The sequence below is a fragment of the Patella vulgata genome, chromosome 2 (assembly GCF_932274485.2).
Source record: "Patella vulgata chromosome 2, xgPatVulg1.2, whole genome shotgun sequence".
Classification (NCBI taxonomy): Eukaryota; Metazoa; Mollusca; class Gastropoda; family Patellidae; genus Patella; species Patella vulgata.
In genome coordinates, this window is record NC_065880.2 from 9,385,443 (window position 1) to 9,404,909 (window position 19,467).

At 36.5% G+C, this 19,467-nt stretch overlaps 1 long non-coding RNA gene across 1 annotated transcript; it reads left to right on the plus strand.

Moving 5' to 3' along the window:
• Positions 1–10,430: 10,430 nt before the first annotated feature.
• LOC130010618 (uncharacterized) lies at positions 10,431–13,387 on the plus strand. The gene is made up of 3 exons (XR_008785904.1): positions 10,431–10,626; positions 12,156–12,215; positions 13,253–13,387. It is a non-coding gene; the product is annotated as an uncharacterized LOC130010618 (long non-coding RNA).
• Positions 13,388–19,467: the final 6,080 nt, after the last annotated feature.

Genomic DNA, 19,467 nt, shown 5'->3' on the forward strand with positions numbered 1-19,467 from the left:
CGTTATTCCACTGAAAACCTAAAAGTTTCCGCGAGTTTCTGGAAACAAAAACATGGTCATATCCACTCTTGTCATCTAATTTTGTTAGAAAAGAAGAATTAGTCACAAATCTAGGAATATCATTTAATGAATCTAAGGAAAAGGGGCAATCCATCATCCAGCAATTAAGATATCTCATGTTTAAACATAATCGCGGTTTGGTAGGCTCTACAGTTAATGGAGAAACTACGTAAGGCGGGGATACTTCATTTACTTTACCCCAAACAGTAATGGCACCAGTGGCAAGACGGTTCTTAATTTCAGTTGTAATAAAATCTTGAAAATTTAGACAAGAGCTAGAGTTAGAAAACACTTTAGAAGGTGGATAGCTATGATCATATTTTCTATTTCCATAAAACCCGTTAAAATGAACTACGAAATTTTCCACATTAACCCCGTCACTTAACCAATTCAAAATATTGATAGAATCCGGGGATTCTAACAAAATATCCCGCCATTTATCAACATGCGAGTGGATACTTCCTGCCCTAAAGTTATTGGGATCCCTAAACACTAAATTCTGTATAGAGGCTTCCAAAGGGTTATATAACACATATTCAACTGCCTTGACTTCTTTCCACTGACAAGGTTCTCCGTCATAGTCTACCCAAGCGTTACATATTTCCTTAACACTCTAGAAATATATAAAGCAAACAAATTATTTATTACATTTAGCTATAACATGACCCATTTCCCCACATTTATAACATATAATTTTTGGACTTTGCGGTATAAAACGGGGCTTTTGAAACCTTTGTTTTGAAGGTTGATCCCCCCAAGCTTTAATGAACTTCTATTCCTTTTCCATTAACTGATATTCTTTTTTGGATGAAAGCATGAACACAATCAAAGAGCCCACATTAGGAATATGTTTGTTCGCTAAGAAACGCTGGAGAATAAAACCATATTCCTCCGCACTTTGGTCGCATGACTTCCTAGCTTTCTCGTCAAGAAGAATGAGTTTTTGATGCAGAGTATCAAGGTTTATGTCCGAAGTTCTAGAGGCATATTCTCTAACCATTACCTCAACCGACTCTTTCTATTGTTTATGTTTCTGTTCTTCCAGTTGTTCTTTTAACTGTTTAATCTCTTGTTTAGCATCAAACTGAAAATATCAAATAAAATCTAGGTCTTTCCAATTTGATAGAGTATTCTCAACCTCGAGGACTTGTCTGTCAGAGCTAACATTCAGTTGTATACTCCTCTAGCATGGAATTCGTTCTCCAACCAACGTGAGATAAAATGTCTATCTGAAACACCCAAACTCTTGAGACTAATAGCACACCCACTACGTAAACCATGTGGAGTTTCCCCATTGAAAAGCTTGATAGCCGACAAATGTTTTTTAAGCCGGTGGTTCATAGCTGAGGAGGACACGGGTGCATCTTTTACGCCTACACCTCCAGAAGAACAAGGTCTGAACAAGTAACCTGAATTGAGTTCTATTCCAAGTGAGTCGCACACTCTAATGTAAGATTCCAACTCCGAAACAGCACAAATTTCCTTGTTTTCCATGGGAGGAATAATTAACCTTCTTGGCTCCGAACTTAAAGATTTTCCTTCAGACATGTGAATATATAAACCATCACCATTTGGTAGTCTTCTAACCTGAGAAAACTTCAACCTACCCAAATCACCAGCCCTGTCACCTGAGAAACACAATAACTCAAAATAAGCCTTATCTCTAGCTAAACAATATCTTTGTGTCCTGGTCAAGGCTTCCTTATTAGATACGTCAACATCAATGGCTCTACACATGCGAGTGATCTTGTCCAAAAATACAGGTTTGGCTTTTTTCTTACAAAGTAGCGACCTTGCTTGCTCAATGCACACCGCCTTAAGGTGGTTCTTTACTGATGGTGAAGCCAATGGATTCCCTACTCCAAGCCTAGTGTTCCAATCCGAACCTCTACCATGGTCACGAAAAATCGCTCTTAAGCGACCAATCAAACTGTCGACAGTAGATGCCGCCATCCGCCTAGGACAAGCGCACCAAAAAATATTTAAGTACTTTATACTTTTTGGGACATGTTTCGTAATGAATTTGACTTTTACCACAACTTTCCTTAAACACTAAAAATTGCCTCATAACAAAAGGTGAAGCATCATCTAAAGATCTCGGAGGATTAAGTAAAGTAAAAAAATGTTTTAATTCTTCGCTTAACTTCTGCTTCTGTTTCGAATACTTCGTATTTAACACGAAACTATCTAACTCCTTAATCCTATTACCGATAGATTTTGCATCCACAGTGGATACCTGAAGGGGGAAAAAAAAATGAAAACTATTCATATATAATCCAAATTTTAAAATATACTATTCAAAAAAAGTAGGGGATATTTGATTTTGGGGGCATAATATTAAAATATGCAAATGACTACGAAAAAAGTCACTATAGAACCTAACAGAAGAAACATTTCCAGTTACATGTTACGCCCAAACGCACCAATAGCTACCGCATGGAATGCAGGTGATGCTTGGGATCATCATGGGGGTCCAACCCAAGATTTGCACGACTCTGACTTTGAATGTTACAGTCATTGTGGCATTGAATTCCAGGGTGGAAACATCAGTTTAATTGTTTTAGTGACCAGAAAACAAATTTTGATATGCGTCGGCTTACCCAAAATGAAAGGTTACGTGCCCTTGGCATGCTACAGATCGGCACAACACAGGCGGTTGTGGCGCGGACGATGAATGTTTCTCAGTCTGTCATAAGCAGGCTATGGTCCAGATACCGTGATACACATTCTGTACAGGACAGACCACGCTCAGGTCGACCAAGGGCGACAACTCAAGCCCAGGATCGATTTATCCGTACCTTGGCCTTGAGAAATCGTGTCATCACAGCAAATCAGATCAGCGCTCGTCTTCAAACAGACACTGGTGTGAGAGTGAGTGGCCAGAGTATTCGGAATCGACTGCATAGGGGTCACCTTCGCGCCCGACGTCCTCGCGTGATCCCTTGTTTGAGAGATCATCACATTCAGGCAAGACGTCGTTGGTGTAGGGATCGTCAACACTGGGATAATCGACGCTGGAGCAATGTGATGTTTTCAGATGAGTCAAGGTTCACTGTTGATTTTTTGGACAGACGTAGGAGGGTGTGGCGTCGTCGAAACGAGCGCTTCCAAGACGTTAACGTCATCAGACATGATCGATTTGGGGGTGGTTCTGTTATGGTGTGGGGAGGCATCACTGTTGCTGGAAGAACGGCTTTACATGTTGTTGCAGGGCGTGTTACAGGCCAGTACTACCGGGACAACATCTTGGCAGTCCATGTTGTGCCGTTTGCACGACGTCATGGCCGCCGTTTCATCTTCCAGGATGACAACGCAAGATGTCACAGGGCCAGGATCGTTACAGGTTACATCCAACAACAGAACATCACCACATTACCTTGGCCAGCACTGAGCCCCGACCTCTCCCCCATCGAGCATGTCTGGGACATGCTTGGACAGAGGTTACGTCAACGTCAACAACGTCCTGCCAATGTCCAAGAACTTGCTGCTGCGTTGCAACAGGAATGGGACAATCTGGACCAAAATGACCTTAGGAGTATGCCACGTCGGATCAATGCTTGTTTGGCAAACAGAGGAGGATTTACCCGTTACTGACTTGGTTGTGATGCTGTGGTAACTTTGCTGTTTGACCCCGGGTATCATTTTACCCTTATAATGGTCAGTCTGTGCCTTACTTAGTCTAACGATCATTTGGAATAAATCGATGAATGTGAACTTCATTTCATTTTGTCATTTGTTTCTTCGTCAGTTTCATTAGGTGACTTTAATAACACTTAAAAATCAAATATCCCCTACATTTTTTGAATAGTATATATTAAAAGAAAATTGGTAGAAATATCAGAAACAAATTTTTTTGGGACAACCTTTTGCATTTCACCCCTTAAAGTTGCAATTTCAAATTTTCAAGTTATATTTTTAAAATGTATTAAAATAAAGCCTTAAAATAGATTGTATCCCTAAACAGTCCTACCTTGTTAAAGAGTAGTCCTATTAATCCTATAATTCGCTATTGCCAGCTGAGAAATTGGCAAAAATATCATTTTTAACTTCAAATTCTAACGTTGGAAAATGGATGCCCCATGTTGTCAATAGCAAAACAGGGGAGGTAATTGTGTTGTTATTTCCTGTGTCATAGATTTTTAAGGGTGGGAAATAAAGCCCATGATCGTATAATAGTGAGTTGATAACCTATTGAGCAAAAGACATAGAAATAATTATGTTTTGACTTTCTTAGAAAAATTTGAAAATTCTCGCTTTAAGGGTTAAAAGGAATGCCTCCTTAGAGTAATATGTGTCAATCATCTCTCAAATTGATACAAAGACGTGCATCATGCGAAACTTGATTTGATTTACAACATTTTATTATATATCAGCATTAACGCGTATTCGATGATGACAACTGTACAATTAGTAGCACTTGGCAAATCACCTTCAAAGAGACATTAAATCCGGCTGATAAAACCAGACATCAGTCTCGGGCTGACTAAACAGTACGACTAACGTATCTATCTCAGGCTGATAAAACCAAACAACTGAGTATCAATCAAAAACCATACAACTAGATATCAATATAAAACTCAAAAACCATAAACAAGATAACAATTTCAGACTGATACAAATTAAATATCCATTTCATGCTGATAAAACCATACAAATTAAATATCCATTCCAGGCTGATAAAACCATACAAATTAAATATCCATTTCATGCTGATAAAACCATACAAATTAAATATCCATTTCATGCTGATAAAACCATACAAATTAAATATCCATTTCAGGCTGATAAAACCATACAAATTAGATATCCATTTCAGGCTGATAAAACCCTACAAATTAAATATCCATTACAGGCTGATAAAACCATACAACCAGGAATCGGCCCAAAGCTGGTAAAAACATTCAACCCATTCTAAATGTAAATTGAATGAAATCTCCCCAGACCCAAGCTCAAGAAAATTTATCATAGTGATGAATAGAAATAAATGTGACCTTTCGATTTTTTTTTTTTTTTTTTTTTGCGGGGGGGGGGGGGGGGAGGTGGACATTCTTAAATTAAAGTGAAATTTGAAATGCAAAATTTCCCTATAAATGTAAAAAGGGATAAAATACCCCAGATTACGCCGATAATGCATCAATATCAAGTCTTCATCCCGATAAATGTAACTATGCATTTTAAACAATTGCTTTCCAAATAGGTTTTTTTTTTTCCTTTCCTCTCTTATTAAAAAACCCCAACTAAATTCAAAACAGAATAAATAAATAAACCTATACAACATTCATTTCAGGCTGAAAAACCAACTGAGATACAAATTTTGACACAAGTCTGTCTTTCTATATCACCAAACCGACCACACTAAAGTTTTCACACCTTACTATCTCTGCAACTTTGGCCAAAATAACAAAGATATATGTACCTCATCATGATGAGCAGTGACGTCATTCACGGCTCCAGATTTTCTCTTTTTAGATGTTGAGGGGTTATCTTGTAACTTTGAATTGGCAACCTGGGGTTAAAAAAAAAAATGATAATAAAAAAACAAACAAACAGCAAACCTATTGTTACCGTATTAGTCCACCATACCATTTCCACGCGTATCTAGTAACATATTGAAAAATATACATCCAAATTGCATCTGTTAAGGACACTAAACTATATACGTTATAGACCAGACTGGTACATTGGTAAACAAAATACTATTGTAAATTCTACTATGTACAGTTATGGTTAAAATCCACACAATCAATGGTCATTTTACTTGCAAATTAAAATGTGCACCTTTTGGGGGGAAAATCGTAATTTCATACCTTACGCCTGTATGTATAAACCTGCGTATTTTCATTCTCTGAATCAAAATTAATCCTGTCTGAATACATCTTATGCAGACTTTTCCTGATTATACACGCTTAACAGATTGTTATAGTCTCAGTTCGAAACCACAATGGCTGTCTAGTGATTAGGTGTGGTAGCGAGCACGTGCAAGCGTGTGTGACCTATATTGCCCACTGCTTTCTTGACGGGTGAAAACGAAAATATGGAAGTCAAAACAATACAAATCAGTTTACCTGAATAGCAGCATAAACGAGAAATACCACCTCCTTCTGTTCAACGGTGTTTAAATCAAAACACAGAATTTCAAACACCTCTTCCAGAACCGAGTTTGTCCAACCAGTGTCAAGGAAACGTTTTATTATCTCGTCTTTTGAAAGGGATTTTAGGACATCATTTTCCTTAAAAGAAAATTCCGATTTTGTTCCCTTCCTAAACTTTTTCAAGACAGGGATAATGTCTTCCCTGTTTAACACCGCGTTGTTAGAGAGGACAAACATTTCGTCCAAACAGTTGGGTGTTGGTGGGCAAGTGACAAATACAGTCATGGCACGTGTTACATACTTCCGGGCGTAGGTCAAAGTTGTGAACAGTTTGATGATCGAAAGCCATACATCTATATTACATCTTTAACAACCATATTATGGTATGGATTCAAATATAGAATTGCTAGCACATCATGTTTAGAACTTATTCTGTCCACTTTCTGTTTAATGAAATGTTCCATGTTTATGGCCGAATTGCTTATTATAATGAAATATATTAATCATTTACGACAAAAATTATTTTTTGAAGCAAACCGAATATATAACTGACAGCTTGACATAAAATTGGAAAAGTTGTCAGGGCTATATCTATTGTCTTCAAAAAATATTCTATTACAAGTTTATTTAGAACGGATAAACAGCTTGTATAGTTCATGTCTTATATTTTTCTTATCGTCTTTATTTGGGGGTGTTGGAGGCGTGTGACTTGGTTTAGACTTCTCATACTTCTGGTTTGGTGTATTAATATAATTGTCACTTTTTTTTCTAGACTTATTTTCCTTTCCTGGTGTCTGTGTTTTATCTGTTGTTTTATTACCTCTTACTGTTGATTTCCTTTCTCTTCTTATCCTGGATGTCTCATTCTCTGATTCTTCTGTTTCTTCTGCTCTTGTTTCTTCTGCTATTGTTTCTTCACTCTCAGAATTACTGTCACTTTCTTCCTTATCTGCACTGGCTGTACTATCATTTTGCCTTTTAATACATTCATTCTGCTTAAGTCCAATCTTTTTGCATTTCTTACACCTCCAATCATTTTTACAATCAGAGAAAGTATGCCCAGGTTCTAAACATTTATTACATACATGTGTTGGTTTATCTCCTGGAACAGGTTACCCTTGGTGAATTACTTTGGCTCTATAGGTCTATCTACCAATGAGTGCATATCTTGGTATGGGAGTGTTGAATTCCTTACAAATTATCAATCTGTCTCCAGTTTCACAGGCTGTCAATTTTCCATCTACCCTCAATAATTCTCTGGATACGTTGATTGTATCTATTCCTTCTTTTTGTAAATATCTTTCTATCTGTCCATCATCAGCGGATAAAGGTACGTTCTTCACTCTTACTCTTAGTGTATCATTTCTAATTTTAGCAGGATTTCTTGGGTTTTCTGTGTGGAGAATAATATGCCTACTTCTAAGTGTGATACCTGATGTGAGTACTTGTAATCTATCAGTTTCATTGTCCATATAAATTCTCCACATCTGTCTGATACTTTGTATTCCTTTGACGCATTCTGCTTTCACCACAACACCTATGGCCTTGTAAACCTCTACATTTGATAACCACATATTCTTTGTAACAGTCACAGATCCAAATACATCTTGGTCTTTCAAGAATATTGGTTTAACATCTAGTGATTTGTCTACTAATGGTGTGGTATTGAAGTTGTTTTCCACTAATTCGGCGAAGGAGCGGTCGCCATATTTGTTGTTGGTTTGGTTTGTTTACCTTTGTCTTCAAAGTTATTGTTCATAACAAAACACAACACAACTTCACAAGGTATATATGGATATAACTACTTCTCTATTGTTTAATAACGACGTTTCGTATTGGGTTTACCTTTATGTGCCGTTCTATAAATCTGAAAATTATCGCATCTCGTTTTACTTGTATTACTTGTATCTATACCAGTCATTCCTCTACCCTGGTATTTGCTTGAGTTTCAAAGAATTTTAAGTTATAACAGAGTGTCCAAAATAAGGGACTCAATAAGGGACATAACTCTGTTCACCAGAGTATTATCAATAACAATCATGTAACTATAACCATCACCCAGATCCCATCATGATATACTAAACACAATGAGGTTTATATCGTATATATGTCTCGATTTAAATGTTGTGATTAATTTAAGATACATTAGTTAAGAGTTTAATAAATAAAGAGTTGGCCATTATTACTATAATAATTAAAAAATAGATGATAAAAAAGGAGAAAATATTGAAAATTTGAGCCAAATTACTTTATTCTGAAGGGAGTTGTCACTGTTAGAAGTTTGGACTTCAACGAGGATTGTTGATCGTTTGATTGACAGACGATAACCCCACCCAAATATTCTCGATTATCAAATAACATTCTCAATGGCAATGGTAACCTCGCTTGGCAGGCCTTTCATCACCCGTCTCCGGTAGTGGCGTCAGTGACTAACGGTAAACGCCAGCTTGGTCAGCCATTTATTGATTTAGTTTTAAATGGACGACTGTTTAAATCCAAGCTGTATCCAAGCCATCAGAGGGTCCACAGAGTTGATTTTGAGCTTGGCATGTCAATAAACGTCTAATTAATAATTTCTATAACATTTGAAGCCTAAATAAAGACTTGCAATAGTCAGATTTAGCTCTTGCATAATGTTTGTTTAAACATAATTTTCTTTATAACTATAATTGATATGCCTTTAGATGTCTGGATACACGAGGAATCAGTGGTCAGTGGTAAATTATCCAGTCTCACGACGATGTTTCGTCTACTGTATATGCGCTATAATGGTCAGACAGTCTACCATGAACATAATCAACCATGGCTAAATCTATTTGTTAAGGCCAGATTTTGTTTCACCTGCTTACCTAAATTTCGTTTAGTCTTATTTATATGGCCGAGTTAAGTAAATTTGTGCGTTAGGCTATATTTAGATTTCAATGGCTTCTGCCAAGCCGTTTAACAGAAGTAAGCCAGGTATGATTTTCTCACATGACCGTTTAGAAGTAAAAAGTTTCCCAGTAAAATTGACTGAGGGTCGATACCTTTTCAAGGATTCAATGGGGCGGTTCCTGAACGTACAGGGCGATTGTAATGAGACCTACATCCAGAGCTGAACTATGTTAGAGTAAATGCTTAAATAAACATCGAATTTATTTTTCAGGCGAGAACATAGCCTACATGAAACCAACCTATAAAAGTTCCATGGATCAGAATTATGAAAGCAGTTTAGTTGTTGATGGCGACACTATATCTAGATTTTTTAGAACAAGCGAGGGGGATTTCAGTCCATACTTCATGGTGGATTTATCCGATATTTACCATGTATTATATGTCACCATACATAATACACTCGATTCAGATCAATACCGTAAGTATACTCTTTTAAAATAGAGGGGGGGGGGGTGGATGGCCGAATGATTATCACGTGCGCGCTGTATCATACGGTCTGTCATTGAATCAACTGGCGTGGTTTCGATTCCTTGTACGTGACAAGGAGTAGTGTTGCCTGTCCAACCTTGTGGTTTCCTTCCACTGGTAAAGACCACTACGCGCAAGCGAATTATTGAAATAGAGTTGAACCATGTGTTAGTCCAGAAATGACCCAAAATGGTGGCCAATTACTTAATTTCATTGAACTCTATATTTATCTAACCTTTGTTTTGTCTTGTTGCTATGGATACCATAAATAAATCGAAGTATACAACGCATTGTTCAAATTAAAACGTTACAGTTGGCTTATTTCATTTAAATGATTCTTGTCAAAGACAAAAAACATTTCTTCGCTGACTTTAATTAGAATACATATTCCAAAGAATGTATTTGTAGCATGATCACGCCATTATGACTAATAATTAATATTTTATAACTATCGCACCGTAACAATACGTGATTACTATAATGAAAATGTTATCCATTTGCGTTTAATAATTCGAAAACGACTTTAACACGTCGTTTAATATTATTTTAAATAATTAACTTATGCATAGAAACCAATCCACTTGACTCAATGTCCGACCTTATGACCTAAAGCGCACTAGTTAGATAATTAGTCCACCCAACCCATCGTGGTGCAAAATAATCGAGAATTGTCATTTCGGGACTAACATATGGTTCGGTTGGATTTCAATACCCACGAGGTTGGACAGGCGACCCTACTCCTTGACACGTACAACCAGGGTATCGAAACCACGCCAGTTGACTCAATGACAGACCTTAATGATACAGCGCGCACATGCTAACCTTCCTGATCAGTATATAATATTTATTTTAGCTGAACGTTTACATGATGTAAACATCGAACTGTACCATTCTAACCCCGTGGATACCAATTCAGCTAATCCTATCTGTTGTGGCTTCATACCTGGACTTCTACCAACTGGACCTACTATAATCAAATGTCAAGATGGGGTTATGGGACGTTTTGTTAAGATTTTTATTGAGAAATCAAAGTTTATGACTTTATATGAAGTTGAGATAACAGGCCATAAAGGTGAGTTGTATTATTTTATAGATATATTTAGCACCATTGAAACAAACAATAAATAGCCATGACAAAAGTGTTATAAATATAACGTATAATATATACAAATTTAAAAAAAAAAGAAACGCATAGCCCATTTTTCATCATTGTTTTATTTGAACGAGGTCGTTGCTTCCATAAATCTTACTTGTTTTTAATGTCAGTATGTAAGGATAAAACAAATTCATGATTGGTTTTAAATGTAGGGTCACTAATTGTAAATGGTCATACTATTTGCCGAAACTTGTTTTCGCTTGATTGAACCAAGACACATGAGTTTAACAACTTCGCAAGCTTTTCGCATCAAACCCAAATCTAATGCCTTTAAACTCCCGGGGTACTCGGCTTTTTCAAACTCATTTGCACATGTAAACACTCAACGAGCCAAGTGATGCCACATCAGAACAAAGACCAACGCAACAACGCTATCGGTCGGTTACAAGCAGGTGAATCCCAGACAGATGTAGCCAGGCTGCTGAATATTTCCCAGGGTACTATCTCTCGCCTTTGGGATAGATACCGCCCAGCTCAGCTTAGGCCAAACAAGAGTGACCTCACCTGCTCTGGATCGTCACATCCGGTTACGTCATTTGCGGAAACGGTTCACAACAGCGACCTCTACTGCAGCAGCAACTCCTGGACGACGTAGGATCTCAGACCAGACAGTCCGTAAGCGCCTACAAGCCAGACTGTCAAATCCGACTTCAATGGGTTTAGACACACAGGGTGTGGCTACAGCAACGCTGGGGAACAATTTGATTCAGCAATGAGTCACGGTACCTACTGCAACGAGGCGATGGTAGAGCGAGGGTACACCGACGACGAAATGTCACTATGCGTTTCTTATTTTGAAGAGTATATTTAAAAAAGGCGTTAACAATATCTGGCTACAATATGTATAAACCACCCGATTAGATTTTATTACATACTTCGAGAAGGTATTTGTTGAGTAATAAAACCTTCTAGTAGTTTATCGAGGGCTGGCCGTCCTTACCGCACGGTACAAATATTATCACCACTAGAAGCAACAAATTCCAGAACAAGCCAGAACTCATACCAAAATGGCCGCTTTATACAAATGAGTATTTAGGGGAATACTAACCCGAACCCTAACCCTAACCCTTTTAAGAGAAGTAAAAACTAAATTAGACCCAAGTTCAGTCTTTTAAAAAGGGTTAGGGTTACGGTTCGGGTTAGTTATCCCCAAAATTCTCATTTATATAAAGCGGCCATTTTGGACTCCGGAAGCACCCGAACCTCGATAAACTACTAGAAGGTTTTATTTGTACCGTGCAGTAAGGACGGCCAGCCCTCGATAAACTACTAGAAGGTATTATTACTCAACAAATACCTTCTCGAAGTATGTAATAAAATCTAATCGGGTGTATAAACACCTGCTCCTTATCAAATATCGGACTGTTTTTGTTTATATATGGCTTATAATGTAACACTTTTTAAGCAGTTTCTATCCCTAAAATAACGATTATTTTATCTTTTAGTTGATGATATTTCTGGTCCACAGAACACGTGTAATGTGAACGGATGTAAACGATTTCCAAGTAAGTTTTTTGTATATTATAATTCTGGAGTCGATTCGCCCCATTTTCTGTGTTGACATATCTGTAAATACGCCCATTGTCTCTGAACTATTTCTCTCATCAGTGAACCCGCGCTCTGTTTGTGAAACATGGGATAATGTTGGTTTTCCGTTGATTTAACTTACTGTCAATTACCTGAACCGATATACGAGAGCATGTCCAGTTTATGAAGACTTTCTGGCTAAGGCGGAATTTACTATTCCTCACAAGAATGAAAGATCATCATTTTACTAGAAATTTTCTGTAATTTGTATTTTAATAATAAAGTGGGTAATGTGATGGGTTAAGTTGTTCCTAGACACCCTGACAGACATTTTTAGTGGTGGGGTACCCCTGACAGAGCTATGTAATTGCCCGACATTTGTAGTGGGGGAGTATCGTTGACAAGAGTTATCTAATTTCCTGACCACAGCTACTCTAGATTAGCTGAAATCTGTAACACCTAAAACAGGTTTGGAGTTGTTCAGTACCACCACAGGAATCATGAGTGTTTTTGTAATACCTGAAGACGTACATGTAGGTACACTGCTGTACAATTTTCATGTGGTACGCTTTTGAGCTAATCTAGCCTGGTTGGAGGGCATTGTATTTTGGGCGTGGAATACCACACCCACCACCAGAAGCCCGGCAGACTTACATTCTGATGGTACCAGATATATGTAGGAGAAAAATTGGAAGACTTTTCAGCTAGGTTGATCCCCCCTGGGCCCCCGCTCTATAAGACTGCACTTCTTCAACCCGACCTTAGAGCTACCTAAACCTGACTTAAAATGTAATACTGACCATAATACACATTTACATTGTAACATTGTATCTACTATATGATGGGACCTGAAAGGGTTAAGTTCGTCGATACCTATTGTCCATCTTCATCTTATATGTTCAAATAAAAAAAAGAATGGACGCAAAACATTTCTTAAAGGTGCAACATGTATATACTAAACCCTGATTCCGTTTTATAATGTTTTCTTGCAATATATGAGTGTTTATAATTTCAGATGGACCGAACATTGCCTTGGGTAAACCGACTGTACAAAGCACAACTCGATATACTTGGCGGCCATCATCACTGGCTGTGGATGGTAGTAGAAATGGTGATATTCTTCAGTCTCCAAGCTGCAGCCTTACTGACCATGCTGATTATAATCCATGGTTACAAGTTGATCTTGAACATGTATATAACATTACCAGTGTTACCATAGTGAATCGCAGAGATGATCTGGGAGGTAAGTTGATATTATAATAATATATCATAACATGCCCGTGTCCTTTAAACCCTTATCAAATAAAGTCTAATTAATGATGCCGCCATATTCCTGTTTCAATGCATATGAATGTAAGTATGTCCACTACAGATAGATCTGTGATGAAATGATAATTTCTCCATTATTCTGTTTCACTTTTGTAGATATGTTTTTCTGTATCTTTATTATTCTGATTTTTTCAAATGGACATGCCATGGTTGGCTAGAAGTTTTACATATATTAATTATCGGTAACTATTTTATATAAATAAAGTAACTGTTTTGTATCTAATATGTTTATTTTACAGATTACTATAAAAGAATGAAAAATGTATATATTTTTCAGATGTTTATGTAAGAATGAAAAATGTAAATATATTGGTTTATGAGTCTGATCCAACTACTACAACAACCACGCCCATCATCTGTAAATTTATACCAGGTATCTTCGGTATGACTGCTCGAACATTTGAATGTGATGACGTCACTATGGGACGTTACGTCAGAGTAACTAAAGATAGTGAAATTTTAGAGGTGTGTGAATTGGAAGTGACGGGAAATTTAATGTAGATAAAATACTTTGTCAAGTCATAGAACTAGTTAGTTCTATGGTCAAGTGATAGTTTGGAATATTTAATTCTACAATGTATTACATTTTGACGGGGGTGATTTGAGAATTAAGTTTTTAGGTAACCATAATTAAACATACATTATGGCCTGATGGTTAGCGTGTGCGCGCTGTATCATAAGGTTTGTGTCATTGAGTCAACTGGCGTGGTTTCGATTCCCCAGTTGTACGTGACAAAGTAGGGTCGCCTTTAGAGACCTCCGGTTTCCTTCCACTGCTAAAGACGCCTACGCGCAAGCAAACTATAATTGAAATAAAATTGAACCGTATGTTAGACCCGACATGACATAGTTTGTGTCCAGTAGACATTAAACCCCATTTAAAAAAAATAATTTCATTTCATTTCTGTTCAGGGTTGCCGGCTAAACTAGGGCTCGTGGGAGGGCGAGGAATGCCGAGTGATGTTTTTAAAAATATTGTTGGTATAAATTAATAAAAAATAAACGGTTACTTTACGTGAGTTAATGAATAACTATATGGATACCCTTACCACCAGGTTCATAGTAACTAAGGGTTCGTCCCTCCCCCTCCCCCCATGTGAAAAAGTTGTCGACCATAGATATGCATTATCCGTCAATTTTTCAGCACCCCTGAGAATACTTTCCGCCCCCCTCGTTGCTCTCTAGTTACGGCCCTGCTTACCATGTTCTGATCTATCTTTATAACATCCCTCATACAAAATACATTAAACAGTTTTACAATCCAGACCATTCTTACAGACTGACAAGAACAACTGGCTTCATGTTCAATCAGAACAATATAATGTTTAACCATGATGTAAATTATAATATTATACATTAACTCTATAGACTTATTTTAATACTTTTAAGTATAATATGTTAGACTGATATTAAACCATCGCTCCGATGGCATCCTTTGTTCTTTTAATCCATCATAATGAGGAGTGGATTGTTGTCTAAAACAAACAATCCATTAATAATGAAAACTGTCCATTATTAATGAAAACTGTCCATTATTTTTAGACATTGTCCATTATTAATGAAAAATACATTAATAATAAGTGTAGTCATTATATATTAAGCGACTGAAAATAAATCAAAGCAACCTGTCCATTTATTACCCTTTAAACATTTACAAAAATTGATATTTCCGAAGATTGGATGCTAATTTCCCTGGAATCACTGGGAACTTTTGAATTATTTTGTTATGGACTTGTTAGTTGACACAATTTTGGACACTTTTCAGCTACTAAAATGTTGCGTAAGTTGATTGTCGCTTGTTCTTAACCATACAACAAGACTAATAATAGTAATTAATTTTAAAATATATAAATGAATAATACTGAACGTAATAAACGTGTTTTTTATTAAGCATTCTTAATGTACCCTGTGCTATTTATTTCTATGCAACACTGTACACTCACAGTTTGAGTATTGACCTGCTAAAAGTGACAGCGATCAGCTGATTGATAGGAAGGTTAAGTTTTGACAGCTGTTTGTTTTGGAGTTTCATTTTACTTTTTTGCGATCTGTATACTTCAGAATGTGCTTTCTGAGGTATTCTTTACGTGCATCAACCATCTGTGTCTCTATCACATCATATGAAATATCCCCCATCACTAAAATTAACGTAAAGTCGGCGTTTTTCGAAATTTTGTCAGAGAAATTCAATGCAAAGTAATGGCGGCCTACGATTGAGTTTGCTCACCGATCTCCCACAATGCAACAGCGACACGCCCTTTTTTTGGAATGGGTGATTCATGTATATAAAAATTTGGATGGTCAATCCTTGGATTTCCATTCTCCCCCATATCCAATATGTCACTCCATACATTGTCAGTGTCATTATTCTTGTCATAACTAGGAACAATTTTTGACTGGGTAATAAACATATCCACTGGAAGACATGACTTTATTGATATCCTTGTTCTGTTTGTATTAATTGTTAACAAATCAATCAGTGGCAGTCACATGGCATGCGGTGTTGGTTTAAGTAACTGTCCAACATGCGGTTGTTCTTTCTATTTACATAATGGACAATCTTCGGCCAATATCCATCACTTAATATATTAGACTTATATTAATACTTGATATATTAGACTTATATTAATACTTGATATATTAGACTTAGATTAATACTTGATATATTAGAATTATATTAAAGGCGCAATACCACTCTTGTAACTGAATAGTATGTCCCAATCTTTATTCTAGTCAACAAATTGTACTATTTTACAATATTCCAATTAATTGATGATACAAATTTTATCTTAACACACCTAATTTAAAAAATTGAAAAAATTCAACTAAATGATTTGAAAAGCCTAATGTAAACCTTTTCAAATGTGACTTGGATTTAAAAATATTTTCAAACCCTCTAGACAAGTAAAATACGATGTAATGGATAATTTACCCACCAGGTAGGACACATAAACATCTAATACTTAGAATAAGGCTATTATTTATTTTCCGGAGCTATCAAGCCAGCAAGAGTGTTATTGTCCCTTTAATACTTGATATATTAGACTTATATTAATACTTGATATATTAGAATTATATTAATACTTGATATATTAGACTTATATTAATACTTGATATATTAGACGGATATTAATACTCGATATGTTACACTGTATAATATAGTACTTACTTTTTTTGTCCCCCACCTTTCGAAGAAAGCTGGGAACTATTAAAATGGGTTCGTCCGTCTGTCTTCCTGTCCGACCGCCTATCTGTCTGTCTGTCCGTCACACTTTTTGGGACTCAATAACTATCTTTCTAATTGACCTAGAATGTGCAAACTTGGTGTAGGTGTTTATTAGGTCAATACCTTGATGGAATTCGAAGATGAGCATATTCTGCTCAGGGTAAGCAGAGATAAGCAATTTGATTGGTTGATGCTTTGGGACACGATTAAGTGAGATGGATGAAACTTGGTGTATAGTTTCATTACATCAATACCATGACTAATTTCGATATTGTGCATTTTCTGCTCAAGGTAAGCAGAGCAATAAGCAATTTAATTGGCCGAGACTTTGGAACGCAATAACTCTCCTTCTAATTGAGCTAGAATGTTCAAACTTGGTGTAGGTGTTTATTAGGTCAATGCCGTGATAGAGTTAGACGATGAGCATTTTTTGCTGAGGAGAAGCAGAGATAAGCAATTTGAATGATTGATGCTTTGGGACACGATAACTTTAGTTACAGTTAAGTGAGAGTGAGGACACTTGGTGTATAGCTTTATTACATCAATGCCTTGACTAAGTTCGATAATGAACATTTTCTGCGGAGGGTAAGCAGGGCGATTTGATTGGTTGAGACTTTGGAACCCAGTAACTCTCCTTCTAATTGAGTTAGAATGTTTAAACTTGGTGCAGACGTTCATTAGGTGAATGCCTTGATGGAGTTCGATGATGAACATTGTCTGCTTACGGTAAGCAGAGAGCAGAGATAAGCAATCTAATTGGTTGATGCTTAGGGGGACGATAATTTTGGTTATAATGAAGTTAGAGCCATGAAACTCCAAATAGATTCATTATATCATTACTTTCATTAAGTTCGATGGTGCGAATTTTCTGCTGAGGCTAAGGAGCGATAAGCAATTTGATTGGTCAAGACTTTGGGACATGACAACTGCTTTTAATTGAGGTAGAATGTTTAAACTTGATGTAGACGTTCATTAGGTGAATGTCTTGACTGAGTTCAATGATTAACATTTCGAGCTAAAGCTAAGCAGAGCTAATCAATTTTATTTGTCGATGCTTTGTGACAAGATAATCTTGATTCTATCTGATAGAGAGTGATGAAACCTAGTGTATAGTTTGATTGTCTGATGCTTTTGAAAAAAGTAAATGTAAGATTAATTAATATGCGTCATCTATTTATTTTGGTATTTCGGCGGGGGACATCAGCCTCACTGTTGGCTTTTTTTTTTATTAATATTGAATGTCACACCAATGACCCATTTTGAAGTCTTAATCATCATGGATTTTTTTTTATTGCAATTGTACTGTATTTATAATGAATGTAATTTATAAAAATATCTCTGTTATAGTAACTGTACTGTGTTAAAACACCATCTTATAGTAATTGTACTGTATTTACACCTATTACCTTATAGTAATTGTACTGTATTCACACCTTACCTTATAATAATTGTACTGTATTCACACCTTACCTTATAGTAACTGTACTTTATTCACACTATACCTTATAATATTTGTACTTAATTGAACACTTACCTTATATTAATTGTACTTACCTTATAACAATTGTACTTTATTGAACACTAACCTTATAGTAATTGTCCGGTAACACGACTTACCTTATAATATTTGTACTTAATTGAACACTTACCTTATATTAATTGTACTGTATTCACACATTACTTTATATTAATTGTACTGTATTAAAAACTGACCTTATAGTTATTTTACTGTATTAAACACTTACCTTATAGTACTTGTACCTTATTCAAACCATACAGTATAGTAATTTTACACACTGGACCCTTTGTTCTGACTCGTGGGGTTTAACGTCCACTCGACACAAAAGAGGTAATTTCGGGACTAACATGGTTCAATTTTATTTCAATAACTCGTTTGGGCGAAGGGGTCTTTAGCAGTGGGAGGAAACCGGAGGACCCCGAGAAAACCCACGAGGTTGGACAGGCTACCCTACACCTTGTCACGTACTACCGGGGAATCGAAACCACGCCAGTTGACTCAATGACAGACGTTATGATACAACGCGCACGCACTAACCATTCGGCCATCGAACCCCCCTTGTCGGTAAGGAAAACATTTACAACACATTAAATTATAAGTACGAATAACAACCCATTAAGTAATTGTCATACTTGTTTGGCTTCTAATTCTGCCCTATACTGACGTTGAGTACTCAACACATTAAATATCAAGGGCCACAAATCTGGAAGTCATTATCGGAAATCATTGAAAATCAATAGGATTCTTCGTCTCATGACCATAATTGTTCAGCCTCTAGGGCGTGGACACCGGACGGGAGCGACATAAATATACGACATGTTGACGTATAAAACGTGCCTAAAACCTGAAATCAGCAAATAGACTTAAAATACATTTATCCATATACCAATCCAAATTCCTTAAAGTTGTATTTAAAAAACATGACATTGGAATGATCTGATTTGTATGCATCGTAAATAAACAGGTATACACTGGCTATATTCAGGTTATGCCCCCCACCCCTCAATCTGCTGAATAAACGACAATACGCGACAGTCAAAATAATATATTGATACCTGTTATAGACGAATGGGTAAAATTATTTTGTGTGATAAAGGGCCTCTAATTTTCGTCTGTCTCGTGTCCGTCCATTTTCATTCACTCATTCATCATCTTA